At 37.9% G+C, this 24,364-nt stretch overlaps 1 protein-coding gene across 24 annotated transcripts in view; it reads left to right on the top strand.

Moving 5' to 3' along the window:
- LOC129764935 (protein muscleblind) overlaps positions 1-24,364 on the top strand; it is a 799,891-nt gene that overhangs the window by 103,183 nt on the left and 672,344 nt on the right. The window contains exon 1 of one of the 24 annotated variants that reach the window (XM_055764586.1): positions 5,975-7,355. The exons of the other annotated variants lie outside the window; for them this stretch is intronic. The gene's annotated coding sequence lies outside the window, so the exon portion shown is untranslated. Of the gene's footprint in view, positions 1-5,974; positions 7,356-24,364 lie in introns of those variants that run through there. 24 annotated transcript variants of the gene reach the window in all.

The raw sequence follows: 24,364 nt of genomic DNA, 5'->3' as shown, positions 1-24,364 counted from the left end.
TTTTCGTAATTGGGATGTTGCTGTCTTCAATGCTCTGTACCTGTGCCCGACACGGGATACTTCCTATTGGGATGCAGCTGACCATTAATCAGCAACGCCCCCCTAGTATGTACCCCATATCTAGCGTGGTGCGTCTTCTCGACTCGAGGAATCCAGGATAGAATGGTCACTAGCCGGCGCAATCATCAGTTCGTGTAGAGTTGTCATGAGCGGTACAACCTTTGGCTCTTGTTGAATGATCAGTGGACTGCACAACCTTTGGCCCGTGTGTCTGTAAAGAGTGTGTATATGTATTGCCGCGACTAAGTAAAAGTTTATCGATCGGATAGGAGGGATACGAAACGGGGACACAACGAAGGAAACATCATTAAACGTTGACATCGGCGTTTCTGAGGAACAGGTATAGATGAAGCAGAAGATCAGGATCACGGCTACCTAAGATATCCCGGACGGGGATATCCGATTGTCTGCCTTGTGCTCTCAGTGCTCTAGAGAGCTGAGAGCGAGCAGCATGGAACCGGATACACGACCAGACAACATGCTCGATGTCGTGGTAGCCATCGCCACAATCACAAAGATTGTTTGCTGCGAGCCCAATGCGATAGTTTTAGGTTGTAGTGATTGGACATAAGCCGAGATATCACGCGAATGAAATCACGACCTACATTCAATCCCTTGAACCATGCCCTTGTCGAGACCTTAGGGATAATCGTGTGTAACCAACGTTATACGCAAGCAACGATATTGTATTCTCTCCAGCTTGATAATATGAATCCTGGCAGCTGATCGGAAGCAAAAACTGCCATATTCTAACACTGATAATATCGTTGTTTTGTATAACTGAATGTAACATCTCCTGGATGGGCACCCCACCATGTTCCGGTAATTGTTTGGAGAAAATTGATTCTTTGCTGGCATTTCTGTTTCAAATACGCAATGTGTCTCCCCCAGGTACACTTAGAATCAAAATATACACCCAGGTATTTGAAAAACATAGAGTGTTGGATCGTTTTGCCGGATAGGTGAAGCTGGAATTGGGCGGGTTCGTGCTTCCTAGAAAAAACGACCATTTCAGTTTTCTCCGTAGAGAATTCGATACCCAGCTTGAGGGCCCACGTGAACAGATTGTTCAGGGTATCTTGCAACGACTTTTGCAGAACGACGGGATTAGTACCCGTGATGGAAATAACTCCATCGTCTGCAAGTTGTCTCAGCGTGCAGTCTCTAGTTAGACAATCATCTATATCATTGACGTAAAAACTGTGCAAGAGGGGGCTTAGGCAGGAGCCTTGTGGTAGGCCCATAAAACTGTATCGAGAAGATTTCAAGCTGCCATGATTGAAAAACATGTGCTTTTCTGACAGTAAATTGTACAGGAAATTATTCAGAATTGGTGAAAGTCCACGATTATGAAGTTTCTCTGAGAGAATTTCCATGGAAACTGAATCAAATGCCCCTTTGATATCGAGGAAAACGGAAGCCATTTGTTCTTTGCGAGCAAATGCGATTTGGATTTCAGAAGATAGCAGCGCGAGACAATCATTTGTCCCTTTACCTCGGCGGAAGCCAAACTGCGTATTTGACAGCAAATTGTTCGTTTCGACCCACTTGTCCAAACGAAGTAGAATCTTTTTCTCTAACAATTTACGAATACAGGATAACATTGCAATCGGCCTATACGAGTTGTGATCGCAAGCCGGCTTGTTGGGTTTCCGTATGGCTATCACTCTCACTTGTCTCCAGTCATGCGGGACTATATTCAGCTCCAGAAACTTGTTGAACAAGTTCAGCAAACGATGTTTTGCCAAGTCGGGAAGATTCTTCAACAAGTTGAATTTAATCTTGTCCGACCCCGGAGCTGAATTGTTACATGAGAGGAGGGCAATTGAGAATTCCACCATCGAAAAATTCTCATAGTCGCATTGGAGCGGAATGTCGTGTACGACGCTTAGTGCAGGATCGGAATCGGGACAAACCTTCCTTGCAAATTTGAAAATCCAACGGTCAGAGTATTCCTCACTTTCATTTGTATGGTTCCAGCCACGCATTCTCCTAGCCGTATTCCAAAGAGTGCTCATAGCGGTCTCCCTTGACAAACCATTGACGAACTTTCGCCAATATCCACGCTTTTTTGCTTTAATCAGACGTTTTAGTTTGGCTTCTAGAGCTTGGTGCTTTCGAAACCATTCCACTAGTCCAGTTTTCCGGAATTTTTTGAAAGCGGATGATTTTTCAAGGTAGACCTTTGAACACTCCTTGTCCCACCAAAGTGATGGAGGACGACGTCGTAAAGTGGTAGCAGGAACACGTTTCTTTTGAGCTTGAAGTGCGCTTTCGTGAGGTCATACGCAATATCGACTGACTCACGAGAACCTGATTCATTGGCGATCGATAAAATTATTGGCAGGTGGTCACTACCGTGGGGATCTTGGATTACCTTCCACGTGCAATCCAGGGATAACGAAGAAGAGCAAAGTGATATGTCTAGCATGCTTGCCCGTGCAGGAGGGTTGGCTATTCTATTTGCTTCCCCAGTATTCTAAACTGTCAATTTGAAGTTGTCACAGAGATCATAAATCAAAGTGGCACGGTTGTCATCATAGAGTGAACCCCATGCTGTTCCATGGGAGTTGAGGTCACCTAAGATTAGCCGCGGCTCCGTCAGTGCCTCGATGATATCAAAAAACTGATGGCGGCCAACCAGAGTTCTTGGAGGAATATATATCGAGGCAATGCAGAGGTCTTTGCCATTGATTTGTGTCTGGCAAGCGACAACTTCAATGCCTGTCATCTGCTATTTGTAATGAATTTGCCCCCAGTTTACGGTACGAACATAACGCCACACAGAAATCGAAAATCGAATGAATGTAACCCGCGGAAATTCAAAAGTTTCGATACTTTTCCAACATGCCTTATATACAAGAATAAGTGTCTTCAGAAACTCCACTTTGTTTGTGTCTAATCTATCTATCTATCTATATATATATATATATATATATATATATATATATATATATATATATATATATATATATATATATATATATATATATATATATATATATATATATATATATATATATATATATATATATATATATATATATATATATATATATATATATATATATATATATATATATATATATATATATATATATATATATATATATATAAATATATATATATATATATATATATATATATATATATATATATATATATATATCTGCCATCTGGGTCTGCCATATAAATGAAACACAAATTTCTGCATTATTCGAAAATTAATGAAGCAAACGAAACCAACTTTGGCATGTGAAGTTTTGGGGTGCAATAAATGTTTTTATGGTGGTTAGACTCTCCACCTCCATCTCTTAGGGGGGAGCTGCCATACAAATGAAACACTAATTTCTGCATTACTCGAGAATTAATGAAGCAAATAAAACCAAATTTGGCATGTAACGTAACGGAGAAACATGTAATTTTCAAGTGGTTGAAAAATCCTGAGCGAGAATTGTGTCTGGAAATAATCTGATATTATAATGTCGAGTTTTGGTAGAAGTAGTAGGAATTTTATAGTAAAAGGTAATTCTAAAGGGTAAATTAGAAGATCTATCAATGACTAATTTTGCGATTGGACCCATGAACAGCGCTTAGTAAGAAAACGAGGATGTGATAACGAAAAATAAATTTTGGGCGGGACGAAGTTTGCCGGGTCAGCTAGTATAATATAAAAGAGATGAACAATTGAGTTTCGCCCTATTGGAACATTTTGGACTATCTTGAAGACAACATTCCATAAGCGTCCCAAAACTATTGAAAACAAGTTGAAGCTGAATAAAGTTTGGAAATGAAAAATCAAAACTTGTTAAAAAGCATTGAAAACTTGTTATATAACATTTGATGGGTGGTGTGAAAAGAAAAGTGCGCGGATTTAGAATGGGAAAGATATAAAATAAAATATCTCAAAACTAATTAGTGGTTCTTTAATTACTGAAAGTTTAGAGATAATCCAATAAAAAGCGTAGTGAACTATTTTGTGTGTGCAATTGTTATCGAATACACACTGTATGATTTTTTTTACATTTATTTTATGTTGAAATCTCAACATGGAACGAAGAGTAGCGTTTCATTTTAACGAGAAAATTGAAGAAATCACATCAGAAACATTCCAGGTGGTGAGAGGTGTACGACAATGGTTCGACAACCTAATGGCGGGTTTACATTAGGGAGATCTATAGCTATAGATGGATTTATTCACGTGAAATAGGTGTAAACGGGTGAGAATAAATATGATACACTTATTCGAGGTATCGTTTTGAATGGCGTTAACGTTCCCTGTGGAACTTTTGCCGTCGTTGCATTAACTAGCGTCATTTATTAACACTTAGTTGAGATTTCTTAAGCCAAATAACACGCCTTGAATGTATTCCGAGGGGCAAGCTCTAGAATACGCGTGACCATAGTGCAAGCCGAAGGAAATTCCTTTGACGTTGAACCCCCCGGCCAGAACGGGAATCGAACCCGAACACCCGGCGTGATAATGTGAGACGCTAACCACTCGGCCACGGGTGCACACATTTTCGAGGTATATATAACTTGAATAAATTCAGCATATGTAAACGCTTGTGAATTTCTCACTGGTGAGAAATCCCTAAAGTTGGATGCAGTTCTAAAGGGTGTGTCACATCAAATTGCATCACGGAAAAAAGAAATAATTTCACCGAAAATATGAATATATTCATTATAGAAGTTCACGATAGTGTAAACGGTTGATGCGATTTCTATAAAATCTCATCATATTTCTTCACATGAATATATCACTAGTCTAAACCCACCCTAAGACAAAATTGTAGCGTAAACGTAGAAAGATGCTCGTCCACAATGCACCGTCGCTGACTTTGTGTCAATCACTTGGGCATGAAATCGCATTTGTGTTGGCTTATATCATCCGTCGCATTTATTTAAATTAGCATCCTGTAATTTTGTCTTTGGCCAAAAATCAAAGCAAATTTTATAGGAAACATCACGATTACAATAGGGTTTGGTTTCAACTAAAGCGATGAACGCCATATCACAAAATGAACTAGAGCACGCATTTGAATCGTCACTAAGAAAATATAAAAACCTATTGAATTTGGAGGAAAATACTTTGAGTACACTAGAAATATTGAAATAATTTGTTCACAAGTTCATTTTCACTCCCAGTTCAGAACTTAATTGACACACTGCGTATGTCATTTGTCGAGAATATTTTCGCAGTGTTATCAGCAACAAATGCAACCCAACGCCGAAACATATGATCCACAACCACCCTGACTGGCGAACGCTTCCCACAAAATCCAAACACCGCTCCGCGAAACACGTGCAAGCGCAAGGTTTATTTGCGCGGGATCCCCACTTTATGGCAAACGTTTTCCACAGTGTCGACGAGACTCGCGCTCACGTGTGTATGAGTTTATGGCAGCAAGTACGCACACGTGGTGTCACTGTATTTCCACGGAGCGAGAGCGAGAGTGCGCCGGCCGCCACGAGAGAATATCTCTTCTCCTCGCTCTTCGAAGAATCCCGCATGCTCGCGAACGCCGTGTTTCTTTTTTATGGATAAATTTTATTATATCGTGCCCATGCTCGTGTGTTCCGATTGACCATAATATAACCCATACCCAGAACGACGCGACAGGGATACGCTTCGTCGTGTGCCGTGTGCCAGCGAGAGAGCGTGATGTCGTGTGTACGAGATCACGAGCGCGCGCGAGAGCAGCAGAGAGTGCGTACGTTTGAGTGAGTGCCCATCGTCGTCTCGTGTGTGCTCTGTATCGCGTCGTGCAATATTGGATATCAAACACGACGACGACGACGACGACGACGAAGACTTGGGAGGAAAACGTGAGAGGTGTGTGCGCGCCGTACGCTTGGAGCTTCACCACAGCGAAGCAAGCCTTTTTGCGCTCAGTTATAAATTTAGAGTTTTCCGTTCGAGTCAGTCTACGAGCGACAACGTTTAAGGAAGGTCGCGCTGTTTCGCATCCCCGCAGAAATTTTTGCCGCTTATTGCTTATTAATGTAAATCCGGTGAATTATATATATATAGTTCTATATATATATATTCCACGTATATATATAATCTTTCTCTTACCGCATTCAAACAACAAAACCAAGTGAATACCATACTTTTGGAAACGCGCGAAGGAAAATCGCGGTGAAGCGAGAAAAATCGGAAAAAATCGGCACTTGCAGAGTGAATGAAGGAAAACCGGAAAATCTTGCTTCTTACCGTTGCGATTGTACGGACCGTTGTGCGTAAGTGAGATCGTGACGAAGTCGGAAAAGTTCAGTGTGTTGTTGTCTCCAAAAATCGGACAGCGAAAAAAGAAAATAAAAACGATTACACGATTTTTGCGCAAAGTTTCGCGAAAGGAGAAGCCGCTTTTAGTCGTTCCGATTTATTTGTTTCCTTCCCATCGAACCGTGTAATCCGTGTATTTCCGTTTCCGATTTGGGTTCGGTTTCTCTTCGAAACCGTGTGTGTGTATGTGCGTGTATTGCTTCGCGTCTACGCAAGTGACACATGTGTGTGAATAAACAATAGACTTTTCGAGGAAAACAGAACAGCAGAGCAGAAGATTTGGCAGCTCGCGCCCGCTTCTAAGGACACACTTTCATCCCGATTGTATCGTGTGGTCTTCGCCTGGCTCCTGTCGTCATCGTTGCCGTAAATTGTAACGCAACACTACCGGAAGACTCCCACTCAGCTGTGAATAGTTTAATTCGGACGTTTGACTAATAGTGAATTACCTCCCACACAAAAAAAAAAGTTCCTTCTCAAGGCAGTATCGAATCGGTAGCAAAAAAAAAAGTGGTACGTGTTGATCGGCAGCAGCAGAAAAAAAGTGTTCCGCAATAAGATTGGAGAAAAATTCTCATGAAAATTCATCAAAAGTAACGAAAATTTATTTCACCTCTCCCGCCCGCATCGTCGTAAATTTCCGAAAGCCGCCCCGCGCTAAGTAAAGAAGGCACGGTAAAAGAAAAATCATCGCTCTTAAGGCGCATTTTTTTATTGTATAGAGAGGAAAAGAATCAGTGTGTGAAATATTATTCCAATCAATTTTCCCTGAAAATCGTAAATATTTGAAAAGCGGCGCACCAAGTGGAAAGTGTGTACCAAAAAAAATAATAATAATAAAGAAGCAGTAGAGAGTGGTGTACCTCATCGTATTGGCACATCTGACACACCAGAAGAGAGCACGGACGAAAAGAAGTTATCCTTCGCCTCATCGTCATCGTCATCATTGGGAAAACAACCGGAGCTTGACAGCGGAAACACGTTTCGCCAGAATCGTCCAAAAATTGTAGGTGTTGTGTGTGATCTTCCTCTTTATCTTTCTTTCTTATGTGTACCGTACAGAAAAAAAAACTTCACTAATTTTTCCCGTATAAACGGGACAAAAGAGAGCTGATGAAAATTTCATGAAAACCCTCCGAACCCGCAGCAGCGGAGGAGAAGAAAGTTAAACCATGGCTCCAACTTTGTCAATCTCTTATTTTTTTTTTCCTTCTTGGTTGCTTTATTCCGTATCTGCTGCCTCTGTGTAGTATTTATACAACTCGTTTGTACTCCGCGCGTTTCGCTGCAATATCTCCAAAAGTGGACTGAAATATCTGTGTACATTCGTTTTTGTCGTCGCCGTTGATGTATTGCACAAACTGTGCTTTTTTCGCTTGCGTAGCTTCGAAGAAAAGGAGTAACTTAAGATAAGAAACGGGAACTGAGTTTTTTTTCGTATTTCATTTCGCCTAGTCCCTCAGTTTACATTGACTTCGGTTCGTTGGGTCGAAGACAGAGTTGCCAAGTGATTTGACTTTTTATTTTTCGAAAGTAAATACTGAGGAAAAAGAGTATCATTCATTTTCTTTGAGTTTTGACACTATAGTACATGAAAGTGTTGTATTGATCACTGAAACTTGCATAATATGAATGATTTGCTAATCTGAAGCGGATAAGTGCCATTCAGTGTGTTTTTGTGCATTTTCATTTGTTCCGGTCAATCACACGGAAAGCAACTACGAAGTGTATAGTCCGCCTATGCTCAAAGCACTGTGTATTCACTTGACAAATGCGTAGGGTGTCGACTACCTTGAAAATCGTTGAAAATCAGAGAATATCAGGGAATTCAAAAAATGTCAGGGACAGTCAGGGAATATCGGGGAATTTCGTCACTAATTTGGAAAAAATGAAATTCCGTCAATAATAATTTTGATTATTGCAGTAATTAGAAAGTTAATGATACCAAAAAAAAACTTGTATTTGACTAGTTTGACTCTCTGTAGGTTTTTCAGTATATGTTGTTTGCTTTCGCCTGTAGGCGAACTTAGTCCTTCCGAAAGGTAAACAGCGCAAAAGTAGACGGCTTTTACATTCGCGATGTTTTACTGGCATTTTTGGCATCAGTATCTGCCGTTCAGCTTCAACTAATTCCCTTCTCTTCTTCGAAAACTATCGATAAATCGATGCTTGAAAATCATACTATGGAAGCTGAGTTCGTGTGGTGCCTGGAAACAGCTATGTAGCACAAATCACTCCACACTGCTGAAAGATATATTATTGTATTGAGAACAATTTTTCATGGCACCAGGAAGCTGAGAAGCTCTAACTAGGGCGTGATAAAATGAGCTTTCTGACGATTTTTGGTTCGATGAAACTATGTAAGCTATACATTGCCTTTGGTTTCGGCGAGTCTTTGAACAAGACTACACCCAAACTAGCGTTGGCAGAAAACATGCCATCTTTGGCAGAAAAGATGCCATTTCCTGGTCATGAGAGTCAAATGCGCAAATAATGAGCTATTTTGAAGCATAAAAATGGTTTGTATGTATGCGAGCAGACATCTCTTTCTGTTTTCTTTTCTCTTTTCATTTGGGATTGTGCAAAAAAAAAAGTCCTACGACGTCAATGTGGATCGAACCAAGGCCGGCTGGAATGCGAAGTTACTTTACACGACCACGCTATCCATATAGCTGCCAGCGCTATTATAAAGGAGTGTGATAATATTACACCTCATCATAAAATGAAGTTGGAAGGTGTTTTCTAAGACGATAAAGAAAAACATGAACGAGAATATATCTTTCTCTGTCTGGGCCGTGTATTTGGCAATCTATACGAAAAGCTTTCATTTAAATGTGTCTCCTGTTTCGCTCCCTCATATTGGCTCTAGCATATATATTATACAAATGATATATTAGGCTGTCAAAAAAGTCCTGCGGTATTTCCGCGAGGTGTCGTTGTAAGCGCGTAGTTCTAGTTGTATTCATTGTATCGAGTCATACTATAGCTTGTTGGAAAGGTATTTTTGCCGTGTTTTGTTCGGTTAAGTCGTTCGTGAGTTATAGTGTCGCAATAAGGAGCAAAATAAAGAGAAAATCCGACATATTTTACAGTACTACTATGACAAAAACAAAAATGCATCTCAAGCTGCCAATAAAATTTGTGCAGTTTATGGACCCGATACAGTTTCTATTTCCACCGCAAAACGATGGTTTCAACGTTTTCGTTCTGGTGTAGAGGTCGTCGAAGATGCGCCACGCTCCGGAAGGCCTGTCGTCGAAAATTGCGACAAAATCGCTGAATTAGCCGAGAAAGACCGGCATAGTAGCAGCCGAAGCATCGGCCAAGAGCTGGGGATAAGTCATTAAAACCGTTATTAACCATTTGAAGAAGCTTGGATTCACAAAGAAGCTCGATGTAAGGGTGCCACACACGTTGACGCAAAAAAACATCTTTGACCGTATCGACGCATGTGAATCGCTGCTGAATCGCAACAAAATCGACCCGCTTCCTGAAGCGGATGGTGACTGGCGATGAAAAGTGGGTCACTTACGACAACGTGAAGCGCAAACGGTCGTGGTCGAAGCCCGCTGAAGCGGCTCAGACGGTGGCCAAGCCCTCATTTACGGCCAGGAAGGTTCTGCTGTGTGTTTGGTGGGATTGTCAAGGAATAATCTATTATGAGCTGCTTCCCTATGGCCAAACGCTCAATTCGGACCTGTACTGCCAACAACTGGACCGCTTGAAGGTAGCACTCATGAAGAAGAGGCCATCTTTGATAAACAGAGGCCGCATTGTCTTCCATCAGGACAACGCCAGCCCACACACTTCTTTGGTGACGCGCCAGAAGCTCCGGGAGCTCGGATGGGAGGTTCTTTTGCATCCGCCGTATAGTCCGGACCTTGCACCAAGTGACTACCACCTGTTTTTGTCCATGCGAACGAGCTAGGTAGTCAGAAGTTAGCCACAAAAGAGGCCTGTGAAAATTGGCTATCCGAGTTTTTTGCCAATAAGGAAGCGAGCTTCTATAACAGGGGTATTATGAAGTTGGCATCTCGTTGGGAACAAGTCATTGAACAAAACGGCGCATATTTGACTTAAAACAGATGATTGTAGCTAATTTTATGAACAAATGAAAATTCAAAAAAAATACCGCAGGACTTTTTTGACCGCCTAATATATTATAGATGCCGTGTTGATAGTCATCTTATGCTTGAAGATTTTTATTACTTTCGAGCCACCCTGTACTTCAGTAGAACTGTCGCATGTCAAAATATAAATGAGGGGCTTAGAATGAAAGGGTTCCAAATTTAGTTTGCAATATAATCCGATAGTTGAGGTTCTGATCTATCTTCCACATTGTCAAATACAGCTGGGAATGTATTTGCAGCTAAGTTATGACCAAAAGAGAGAGCCGATGTGGAGAAATCGATCAAATCACTTACACCCCTTTCATTCTAAGCCCCTCATTGAACATAATATGTGCGAGTGACCACTATGTTCCCACTAGGCGACCACTTTATCTCCAGGCCATAAAAAAATCGATTTTTCTTTTTTTTTGTTTTCAATGATTAAGAATGTACTATTCTAAATTTTTATGATAAAAGCCGTTTGCGTTTGATTTTTCGAAAAATGGGTATTGAAGCGGTGTTTGGACGCAGCAAAAGGGCACATTCCTTAGGGTGACCACTATGCCCCCACTACTCCCAATGAAAAATCAGGTTTACGTCTGCATTTTTTTTTTTTTTTGATGAAACGTTGATAATCCTGAGAAATAAAACTAACATCTTTGGCATCACTGGTCGAAGACCGAATTTTCGTCCCGCGGCCCACACCAACACCAGGGCCCCCATTTTTATTTACACATTCTTGGCCACAGTCGTCAGTCAGCCAGCGGTACAAAACTCCTGGTGAGTTAAACCGTCGTCTTTCAAAAGCGTTCATGTGTATCCGTCATCGAAGAACTTGCGGGCGAAACAAAAACAACGAAAAAAAAACCCCGTCAAGTGGTGCACCACCGACGAAACGATGTGTGTATTTATTCGATTCTCGTCGACTAAGGCCACGATATACGTTATTACGACGGTGTGTAGAGTCCCCGGCTCTCGAGGTGGCTCGCTTGTGTGTGGGGATGCATTGAAACCCGTCGCCGAAACTGGTCCGCGTTCCGGTATGGGGGGGTGGTGGTGATCGCGGACCGGCCGCGGGGTGTGTTCAGTGAAACGAAAGGGAAAATGAGTAGCCATAACCGAAGCAAAGAAAGGAACATTCTCGCGTTCATATCTTCGACGGGGTTGGGCAGGCGTAACTTGTGGGGAAAGGGAACGGAGAAATGCTGAATGACAGATATGAATATTTTTATATTTTTCTCCTGTTGTTTTTTCTGTGTGTATATATCTTCACTCCCCCCTCAGCAACGCTGCGGTTGATATATGTGCACACGTTGTTGAACCAGAAATTAGAAGAACTTGGTCATAAGATCAAGGAGAATATGTGCTTTTTTGGTTTGATTTGCATGTCGCAGGGTTTGGATTGCGGTGACGGGGCAAATGGAATCGTTCAATGGTTGTGAAAAATTGTGTTGACTGAAGATAACACATTCGAAGTGGCGTAGATATGGAAGTATTTATGAGCCGAAGGCCTCAGGCAGAGTCATTCAAGAATTTGTCATTTTTGTAATTGGCTTATTTTGAATGGAGGGAATTTGACTATCTTTATTTGCACGACTGACATCATCAGCAGTCCGCAGATCGTAGATTTCTACGGCAACATTTTGCGCAACAAGTAAAATGGGACTAGTTTGAGGAATGCAGTAAAAGATTGCAGGATCATTCTATCTGAGCACATATTCGTTAAAAGATATATCTGGCGGAAATACAATGTATGAATTATATCAAAATAGCTGAACCGGTAAACGTTGTGTTGCCATATAGATTATTTCTAGAGAATATTTTGGTTAGTCAAAATAACGAATATATTTTAAGAGAGTTTGTATGTTATTGTTCAGATCTGTAAAATTGATCTGATTGATGGTTTTTACATACTTATGCGTACCTCTTTTTTCGAATTTTCCTATTTATCTCAAATAATTTCCAAATTATTATATTTTTCCAATTGGGTAGAGACAAACACAACGATATATGGACGAATCATATTTGATCAGCAGTTCTCATGTGATTATGAGTTATGCGTACGTGGGAAAAACCTTGTTCCTTGACTCCTCTAAATACGTGAAATATCTGACCTTTAAGTATTCCAACTCAGCATAAAAAAATGCTCTCGTCCCTTCCACGGGGAAAAACATTATATAACAAAAATCCGAAAGTCTAGGGCAAATAAAAATTCTGAGATGTAGCCAGGTTAGAGATTTAGGTGTTATATTTAACTCCAAACTCATTCTTGTTGTTCACTATAATAACATTAGATTATCAAGATGTTAACACCACTTCAATCTATTGAGTTTCCAACGAAAAACAGAAAAGCTCGGTTGAAGTTATGTAAATAGAATGGGAAATAGCAACTATATGGGTTACTCCACTGTTTTTATAATAGCCAATTAAATCTCTCCTTAACGTTGAAATCTATATAAATAAAAATGATTTGGTGTCCGTTCCTCACGATTTAACTCAATGACGGAGCAACGGATTTGAACAGTCAGTATCAGGATTGATGATGTGTATTTCAAAGAAGAAATTATATACTGTGAATATAGATCCCGAACAAAGAAATAATTTCCGGGAACGTGAGTGTTCGAAATTATATAAATCAGAAAAGCAATTGTGGGCGCGACGAAGTTTGCCGGGTCTGCTAGTATTACATATTTCTTGAAACAAGTCATAATTAAAATATAAAAAAATATATATTTTTTTTCAAACTGTATACCGTTCCGAATCATATTTCGGACCCTTTGTAATAATAACTTGAAATGCTCAATGCCCTGATAGTATACTACCAGATGAGTCAAAATTACCAAACCAATCCGCAGCCATCTTAAAGTTACACGAAAGTAAATCAATACAACTGTGCACAGTTAGTGAACTATATTGATACTTTATTACATTATAATGCCCTGATGATATATTTAAAGGGTTACTCTAAAGAATTAATTGTGGTATTGATTTCATAGTTATTATTACAGAGTATCCGAAATATGAAGCTGTCCCAAATATGATTCAGAACGGTATAATCGGGACAGAAATTGTATATAACCATATATAATCGAGTCTGTATATAGTCGACCTGTATAATGAAAATAATAAGTTTGTGTAGTCACCAAAACATGTAAAAAAAATGAAAAAATCTTTGAGAGTCGGATCATAATGTTTTTTTCGGCTAATTTGGCGTGGAACATTTTTTCCCTGTTGGGTGTGAACCACTGCGTCCATTATTTTGAACTATTGTGGTATACCCCATTTTTTATACTACAAAACCATTTTTTTTATGTAAATACTAGCTGACCCGGTGAAATTCATCGGGCCCAAAATTATTATTTTGATATGATTTTTTTAGAACAAATTTCTTTTTCGCATCATAACATTGTTCTATAGGCAGAATAATACAAATACAACAAAATGAATACGACTCAAAAGGGACCTTTGTTTCTTCGGATTTTGCGATTAGGAACACATTTGGCCTTCCGTTTTGATTTATATAGATAGGAATGCGTTATTCCGCTTGAAAGTTCCCTTTCACCTTCAAACGAAGATGAATTTCTTTAGCGCAAACATCGAATGGACTAACAACACTTATCATGATGTAATTTTCGAACATATGGGTATTCAATTTATCGAATTTTCCTACCTTCCTTCAGAGTTTTCCGATTTTTCTCTCCATAACATTGATCTATGGGCAGAGACTAATAGATCAAAATAAAGATGGCTCAAATCGGACGATTCCTTTTTCGGGTTTCGCGCCTAGCAACACATTTGGCCTTACATTTTTATTTGTATAGATGTACTTATGCATGTGAAGAAGTCATTATATTCGACTGTTTTACAAAGGATTTTATAAGAAAACCAAACTTCGTTGTGTAATTACGCAATACTAGGTGGTAGGTCAGTATAAGCGGAGTCATAATAAACGGATTCTAGTGTACTTACTTTAATCTTGTTTACTTTTAAAATTTCCAGTTCCATTGATTCAAATATTTTACAATTTTATTCTGTACCATATATTCTCATCTTCCAAATGGAATCAACAGAATCATTGCGTATGTTACGTTAAATAGTGCACTTTTGAGAGCCAGTTTAAGGCTAATAGAACACAAATAAGAAACGTTCGTAAACTCTACCATAGTTGAGATACGGCTACATGTGCAGAAGATTTTTTCCAACTCCTGAAAAATTCGAGGGCGGCTTCCTGTAAATATTTTTTTTTAATGGGAGAAAGGTGGTTTCTGACTTCAAGGAGGACAATTAAAAATTATATTCTTCTTTTATATTCAAAAACTTTCCTTAGGCATTTTAAACATATTTTTATTAGATTAGAAAACTGTTTCAATTCAACAAATATATATGTACAGTGGAGCCGTGTCGGACTGAACACAATAAAGATATGCGTATCTGAAAATTGATGAAATTTCAAAACTTTGCAAGATCCTAACCGCTTAAGAAAAATAATGTTAACAACGGAATCTACATGCGATTTTACATGGAAAATTATGCACAATATTTCATACTTAGGACTAACCGTTGTCGTGAAATAATCGATCTCATATAATGAAAATAATATTTGTGAAATTTCAATACGATGTCGATACTTCAGTTGTAATGTAGCATTTTCTATTATTTCACGAATTAGATTTTCATTATATAAAATGAGTTAAATCTCAAGAACGTTCAGTCCTAGGATAATATGTTAAATGTAGTTTTTCGTGCTACTTTCATGTTACATTGTTACTTATCTTAAATGGTTACGATTCCGTATTGAAATTTCGTAAATTTTCCAAAAACTCCTATCTCCATTTTGATGAATTTCATGCCAACTCGACTGGCCGTTGGCAGCATCATCTCAGATAGTAGCGAAACGTTGTGGGTGTAAACACATGGGGCTTTTAAACAACTTTGCATACTTGAAATATTCAAAAAAGAATGAGACTACTTTTTTATAAGAGGCAACATTTTTTACTTGATTTTTAACAAAAAAAAAATTAAAACTCAAAAACTATAATACCTACAAAATTCGGGTGAAAGGATGAAATGTAGAAAATCATTTAAATTTTCATTAAAAAAATGTCAAAACCTTTTTGAAAACAAATTTTACTGAAAAAAGAAATTAAAAATAAAAATTCGTTTTTCTCAAAAATGTTTTTTTTTAATTCTTTTAAAAACTTTATAAATGGCCCTTACAATTCCCAACGAGTCGTGCATACATCGGAAGATGGGCACTTTTACAGGGAAGAAGTTTTTCTAACAAGAACTTTTTCTTGTTTTCTTTGAATAAATCACAACTAATCTTTATTTTGTTTAAATTCAAGATAGCAATATGGTGTATTCGACAAAGTTTTAGATCTTATTAAAATATGAACTTTCATCGAAGACAAAGTTGAGGATATCTTTTATAATTTCTGGAATATAGGGTATTTTGGTTTGGAGACCTATGAAAAAAATAATGTTTTACTCGTTACACTTTTGTGTGTAAATTCTCGCATTTGACATGTTTCTGAACAGAAAAAAGTTAGCAGAGCATGTCAATCGTGACAATTTATACATACAAATGTTACGAATTAAACCTTAATAGTATTTAAAAAAAAAACATGAAAAAGTTGATGTTTGAAAAACTTTTTCCCTGTAAATGTGCCCATCTTCCGATATATGGGTGACTTATTGGAAATTGTAAAGGCTATTCATATCTATTTGATTGGAATTTAAAAAAACATATTTTCGAAAAAAAAATAATCTTAATTTTCAAAATTATTTGTTTCAATGATTTTTTTTTCAAAAAATTGTCAGATATTTTTTAATAAAACGATACATAATTCCCTACATTTCACTCTTAAACCAACATTTTGTAGATCTTATAGTTTTTAAAGTAAGATTTTTCGAAACAAAGTTGAAAAAACCCAAAGCTTGAATTTCTCACACAGAATCTATCAGACCTACAAAATTTTAGTCATAAAATGAAATGTAGGAAATTGTTTATGTTTTAATTAGGAAATATAAAAAAAAAATATTGAAAAAAAATATTTTGAAAATTAAAATTCATTTTTCTCGAAAACGTGTTTTTTAAATTCTGTAAAAATATATATGAATAACCCTTACAATTTCCAACAAGTTACCCATACTTCGGAAAAAGGGCACTTTTACAGGGAAAAAGTTTTCCAAACATAAACTTTTTCATGTTTTTTTTTTAAATTGCCATTAATGTTTAATTCTTAACATTATATAAATTACCACGATTTACATACTCTGCTAACTTTTTCCTATTCAGGAACATGTCAAATGCGAGAATTTACACACAAAAATGTAACAAGTAAAACTTTTTTTTTCAGGGGTCTCCAAACCATAATACAGGTCGGACTCGATTATATATAGTCGATCATTTTTTTCCAACAATTATTGTCAAATCCTATACATAATCGAATCTCAAGAAAAGAATTTTTTCATTAGTGTATGAATGTCAAACATTAATAGAAAAATAGCTTTTTTGTGATTCGATTATGTATTGGATTCGAAAATAAACGTTGGAAGTGAAAAAACGTTGAAAGTGAAAATTATATATAATCCAGTCCGACCTGTACTCTATATTCCAGAAACTATAAAAAAATAGAAAGTTGAGGTCTTCGACGAAAGTTCATATTTTAATAAGATCTAAAACTTTGTCGAATACACTATATTGCTATTTTGACTTTAAAAGAAATTAGGATTAGTTGTAATTTTTTCAAAGAAAACATGAAAAAGTTTTTTGTTCGAAAAACTTTTTCCCTGTAAATGCAAGGGTTATTTATAATTTTTTTCTGAGAAATTTGAAACGATACGTTTTGAGAAAAATAAATATTAATTTTTAAAATAACTTTTTGTTTTGTGAAATTTTTTTTCAAAAAAATTTTGGTATTTTTTATGAAAAAATTTAAACGATTTTTTATATTCCATCCTTTGACCCGAATTTTGTGAGTATTGTGGTTTTTGAGTTATAATTTTTTGTAAAAAAATAACGAGAAAAAAATGTTGGCTTTAAAAAAAAGTAGTCTAATTTTTTGTGTGAATATTTCAAGTATGCAAAGTTGTTTAAAAGACCAATGTGTTTACATCCACAACGTTTCGCTACTATCTGAGATGGTGCTGCCAACTTCTAAAACGAATTGGCATGACATTCGTCTTTTGGTTAATCCGACACCGCGCCTCGATACATTAATATTTTTTGAATTGAAATAATTTTCACATATTTTACATATTTTTCAAAATACAGCGCGGACTCGATTATATACAGTTTTTGATTTCTTTTCACTGTATATAATCGAATCCTGTATATAATCGAGTCAAAAGAAAAATTTTTATTTGTTTTTTTTTGCATGTATTTTTTGTTTTTTGAAAATAAAAGAGGAATTTGATTATTGATGCATCCCCTTAAAGTCAGAAGACATCTTTCTCACATGAAAAAAAATAAATTTATCCAGATTATCTCAGGAAGTGATAGTCGATCATATTTGATGAAAAAAAATCCTCCTACGCATATGTTCAAATTTCCACAATGACAGAGATATATAACTTTTTCTTTGTTTCGGACTCTGTTGACTCAACCTGACTCTACATTAAAAAATACGCTACGGAAGACGATTCTGATGCTTTCATTTGAAAGATGAGAAAATTTAGTACAGGATATAGTAGTGGAACAACTAAATTAGTGGATTTCAATAACATTTTGGAAGTGAAAAACTTAAAAGTTAATAATTTTTAATGTGTTATTATTAATTTTATCCTAAAAAAAAATTATATTAAACTAAATTGTTTCCATCAATTAAATTGAAGGTCTTTAACCGCTCTACAATTTGTTCTTTGACGTCCAACTTCTATCTTTCTTAATTTGGCTGCAATATCGATATAAACAGTTTCTGGGGAAAATTCAAGCAAAATGTTCAAAAATTACGATTTTTACCCCACTGTACAAGGAATAGCCACCTAAGCTTCACCTTAACGTTGAAAGGTTACATTTCTCCTTGAAATAAGCCATATTTGAAATTAAAAAAAAAATATATTTTTCCAAACTGTATATAATCGAGTCCAAAATTGTATATAATCGAATCACATATAATCGAGTCTGTATATAATCGTGTCCGACCTGTATTGAGAAATGATTTTTTTTATATTAAACTCAATTTTTGAGTAATATTTTTAACGGAGTATTCAAAATGTTCTTTATCCTGAATATATCATTGATTTTCCAACAACTTTGCTGCACAAGTCGTGATTTTTCTGAGAATAGTTTATTGTTGATTTTCACCCCTATTCTGTATTTCGATCGATTCGAAATATTTCGATCTATTTGATAAAATCCCATTCTGTATTCCGTTCGAGTTGTTTTTTCATTTCGTTCGACCTGCTTCTCTTCGGACATTAAATGGGCAACGTTCGAAATAGGGAATCCAAAAATTTCACTCGAACGAAATATCACTTCCGAACAGAGCTGCAATTTTTTCATCAATGTCACTGACAACTGACGAGGGACGTTAGTCACTTCCTACTGACAAAAATCTCGGTCAAATGGTGACTGACAGAGTACGATGCAACAATTTGCCTGTTACTGAGCTTTGTCAATACGCTTTGACCGATCAAGTAGGCGGTAAAATTGTCCATAATGAATTAATGATTGTCGCAGATTGCATTCTATTTTCATCGAGCAAAGCTTCGATTTTCATTCCGGTTGTTGTTTTGCTTGTATTTACTGAAGTGAATACTATGTCGAACACCCGATAACGTGTGAGCGATTGCAAACCATCTAGGCAACGGAATGTATAATTGACAAAAGCTTGAACTATCTCCACATGCTGAAATAATGAAGAAATTTCTCCTTTCGTTGAAATTTCTGCCCGATATCGAAATTCACGTATTTGGAAGTCCGTTTAGACTCATTTATATCCATTGTTCTCCTCCTGTTTCCTTATTCATTTCATTTATTTCATTTTCATAAGATACAATTCATTACCTGTGCTTTGAATTGACATTTTTGTTTGCTAAAACGAGTAGATAATCTTAACCTAACTTAACCTAATCTAAACTTAAGGTTAGCAATACCGATTACCCGCGGCAACTCGGGGTTAATAATTAAAGTATTACGAACCAGTGAAACTCAATTTCTCCAAGCAAAACCTTTTTTTTTCTTTATATAGTGACTTTCAACACATTTCGGCTGGTTCGTCACGTTCACTTCCATTTTTTGGAAGAATGTCGGGAGTGAGAATTGAACTCGTGATCTCTGCGTGAGAAGTATGGATGTTACCACTACGCCAGATCGCCTCCCAAGCAAAACCTAACCGACCATAGCAGATATTGGAAAATCCTTTTTTTTCATAACCAGTATATTAAGAACTAGCAAAACCCTATCACTCTAAGCAAAGTCTAACCGACCTTAGCAGATTAGCATTTTTACACCGCACTTCTCGTATTCCATCTTTGAACGCTATCAAATAATCATTGCGAGTCTTACCAAAATTATTCAAATTGAATTTAATTCCCTCTACAGTAAGCCAGAGGGCAGCTTTCGATCTGTAACATTTTCCAGAAATTTGTGACGCAATCAACCCCTCTGGATCACTGATTTGTAGTTTCATCCGCAAATGTATTCTAGAACCACGACCAAACCGTCAAAGCTAAAGTAGAAAGTTTTATCCTGTGTTTCAATGTGTCGAGGCTACCACAAATGCTGCAAAGAGAAGAATCTATTCCTGCTATTCTGTGATTGAACATTTTGCTACGCGTAGGAATACATCACAAATAAGGCCGTTTTTGGATCAGTTGAGAGGAAGGTTTTACTGAAATTTTCGTACAGAATTTCCCATTGCACGCTGGGCAATTCTGTTTGCAAACGAGGTTTAATATTCATCGCATTTTGAAAATGGTGATATATATTCCTACTTGTATTCAAATTGGAATCCCCTTCTAAACTTCTACCAACTTCAGGTAGCAACGTGAACAAATGCATCCTGGTAAACGTGTAAACTTCCATTCCATCAGGTGACATGGTATTTCTTGTCTTGAAGATCATAGTGCGCTGACTTGCAACATGCTTTGATGGTCAAAACACTCTGACAAACTATTCAGCATCAAAGAGTGAGGAATTTGTTTTGTTGGTTTATGTTTTGTTGCACGTTGTTTGGTGGTAATGTTGCAATGGTCGTCATAGTAGCCCAAATAAATATATGCAGTGACTGTGACAAATGGCAGCTCTGCTTTCGAATGAAATGGAAATAGGTCGGAATACAGAATAGGGCTGATTTTAAGGAAAATTGTGATATTAAGAAGCTACATGGACAACATTTCAAAAAAAAAAAAATCGGAGGATGATTTGACTTGGAATTGCTTTAAATATAGTGAAAAGAAATTGGAAACTATATAATCGAGTCTGCCCTGTACTAGGAACAAAAATTCTCAAAAAATAAAACAGAGAGGCTCGAAGCAGTGAATTATTGTTTCTGCTTGGAATTTCGCTACAGAAACCGTTGCATAGTAATTAAATATAAAAAATTGCTTCACATCATAATCTTAAAAAAAAACCACTAAACAAACAAAATACCTAATCGGAAGGTGTGTCACCTGGAATCGATCTCGTGTCGTATCCCGGTGCCAATCTTGACACAGAACACGAAACAAACTAATTTGAATTTATTTTTGCTCCCTTTTCTGTTAGGCGTAGCGGCGGTCTGAGCGGGTGTGAATAATCGCCCTAAAGTTCAGAATTTATTCCCACCCAATTGAATCCTCCGGCGTCCGAAATCTCGGTAATCCACACAATTAAACCGGAGGGACATATCATACTCTTGTGTAAAGAAAGTGAAAGGTATTTTTCTTGTGTTTTGCTACCTCAGCAGCAAAAGAGCCGCCACGCAAACACACACACACACACACGGACTCTGTTGGGCAGCTTTCGTATTTGATGATGATTAATCGTATTTTCTTATTCCGCAAACCGCGTCTCTCTCTCTCTGAAGGAAAATGAAAAACTGACGGCGCGTGTCGAGCGCCTAAGGAAAACATCGGTGGCATTTTCCTCAATTTCTAGGTTTTTTTTGGTTTTTTTTCGGAGGTGACCGTCATGCCGACACAGTTTCAGTTTCAAACCCAATTGGAAAATTTGTCGCTTGTTGGATGAGGTGAATGTTTCAATGTTGCAAAGTGATTTTTCATAACGCCTTCTTGGCGCGATGGTCTAATAATACCGAGAGTGAGAACAAGACTCACTTTGTTCGGCCGTCACGGCCGGGGATAACGTCCTTAATTTTCAAGACCAAGACAACAGACAAAACGTTTCAACAACTTGACTGTGACAGAAACACAAAACTATCATTCGCATCATATTCTCAAATATGACCCACTCGGTCCTAATCAAACAAAACTACTATTCCCTGGTGTTCCGCTCCGTGGCAAATTCGCCGCATGCGAACGAAATTAACTACCTGACATTCGAACTATGACCCATGGGAAGGTGCGCGCTCTGACAGGACGTCCCGTGTCATATTCCACCGCCAGGCCACCAATTTACCGCTGGAATAATCATTCACCCTTAGGGCTGTGTGTGTGTGCGAGATCCTCTGCAGAGGGGACGACACCTGTCCAGCAGTCCAGGGGTAACTATTTTCGGGACCCTTAATTTATATTCCGCTTTATGCTAAAAATTATCTTGCCCATTAATCAGCGTGTGCTGTCCGGGTTTTCTGTGTGGTCAGAGAGGAGAGGGTAACCAAGGGCTTCTTTCGCTGCTCGTGGAAAACGCGACGAGGCGAGTGATTGCAATGCCCGTTGCGAAAGTCGGGAGGACGTGTTTTATCGTGTTGACGTTGTTACAAATGAATTAATGTTAGGTGTCAGGAGTATTAGCAGAGATATAATTTCACTTAGGCAATCCCAATATCTTCGAAATAACTGCATTTGTTCCCTCTCTCTCTCTCCCCTCCCGGACCACGCGTAATAACCTACACAGACTGTCTGAGCAAGATATGAAAGAGAACCAGTAAAATGCCTCAAACCAAACCAGAGCGACCGAGAATTACGGTGCGACGAGACAGAGGGAGATCCGGTAGAACCGGTTTGCGTTTTCGGTCGGTCGTGCAACTTTCAGAATGCGCGCGCTGCACTTTGGCTGGCTCCTATTCTGGCAGGCTTGCCAAAGCCTACAACCAACTGGAAATAATAGCGGGGCGAGCTAACATTTGAAGGCAACAACAACAAAAACAACATAAATGAGAGCTAGAGAACAGCGCAGAAAAAAATCAAATCGCTCCATTAGCGTATGGTCTGCGGAAAGGTTTCACTAAATGAACGACGACTCGCGATTTCTCGCCGATGACTTTCCTCTCTGTCTTGGTTTTTCAGTTGGTCTTCCGCTGGTCGATCGCGGCCAAAAGGCGGGATCGCATCATGCAAGCCACGAACACAACCAAACAAATCTCAGCGACGATCGAACGGGTGAGTGAGTGAGTAGACCGAAAACCATGTGGGTTTTGTGATATTTCACGATCTCTAGACGATCGTATCTTCACGGTGCACAACTCACACTGCTGTTTCGGACAATTTCGGACTCGGGACGGTGGACGCAACTTAATTTATCGAGGGCAAGTTTAGTCATATTTGGCGTGTTTTTGTTGTTGTTGCCCGTTGCGAGCTGTCGCGTTGAATAATCGTTAATATAGTTAACTAGTTTGAGATAATCCAGTTGCCAAAAACTGAGAGTGAATCATTCGTCTATAAAAATAATCGCAATATTTATAAGTTGTTATAAGTAAAATAAGAATAACGAATTGGTCTCAAACTTATATTGCTTTGGAATTTAAACCAAATAGCCTCATTGAAGCAAAAAAAAAACGCAGGTACCACAATGAGGACTCTGTGGGAATCAGCTCAGAACGGCTCTGAACATTTTTCGATTGTAGGATTTTTCATTGTGTTTGTTTCGTGTAACAATTCGACTTCTTGAATGGATAAGATAAAGCACAATTGAAATCTAACCGACCCTACCAAAAGGCATATAAATAACAAACATAACGTTGAACCTCATAATTGTGGACTTTCACCAATTCACTCCAATAATTTGCTATCAGAAAAACACATGAATTTTACTCATCAAAACTTATAGAGACTCGCATGTGAAATTCAGAATCATGACCCTGTAGTGATCATCATTAACACGTTCTCTGTCGATCTGATGAGACTGGCCAGACGAAAAATTCAGAAACCGACGCGGAGCTTAACGTGTTAACTGTTACGTTCTGATGATGCCAGCCAGAACTTGGAGGAAGTAAGATCAATAATTTCACCGGCCCATTAAGCACACCCAACAGTGCCTTTTTCGAGACACAACAGTGTTTCAACAATGGATAAAGGATTCTTTTCACTCCAAATGCGAAACTTTTAGTTGCTCTGCGTGATTGACCTGAACCAACGAAATGGCACAAAGAACACACCGAATGACGCTTGGAAGTAGCAAATCATTCTCGTTGTGCAAGTTTCGGAGAATCGAGCTCTAAATAGTCAATGACAACGCCGGCCACGTCCTCAAAGTCTCCAGGGGAAGGGTAGGAATGTTAGTATGATTAGTTAGTATCGCCTCTATAGCGTGGTTGCCTAGTGATTATCAAGGAAGAGATAGTTGTTAGTGGGGTGTGGTAAGAATTAGGATTTTTCTGTGGTGAGTGATGTGATTATGAGTTTATCCATTTTTTCTTTGCATAATAACCATGGATAACAGCTATTACAATCATCCTCCTTGGGGGTTCTGGAGCCTCTGCTCTGGTTCTCAATACTATAAAGTTCTTTTTCGGACATGCTACTATATTCGCAGGCGGAGTTAGAAATCAATCAAAATTCTAGTTATACTATAATTGATTTT

The sequence above is a fragment of the Toxorhynchites rutilus genome, chromosome 2 (genome assembly GCF_029784135.1).
Source record: "Toxorhynchites rutilus septentrionalis strain SRP chromosome 2, ASM2978413v1, whole genome shotgun sequence".
Lineage (NCBI taxonomy): Eukaryota > Metazoa > Arthropoda > Insecta > Diptera > Culicidae > Toxorhynchites > Toxorhynchites rutilus.
This window is presented reverse-complemented; position numbering and strand designations above follow the sequence as displayed.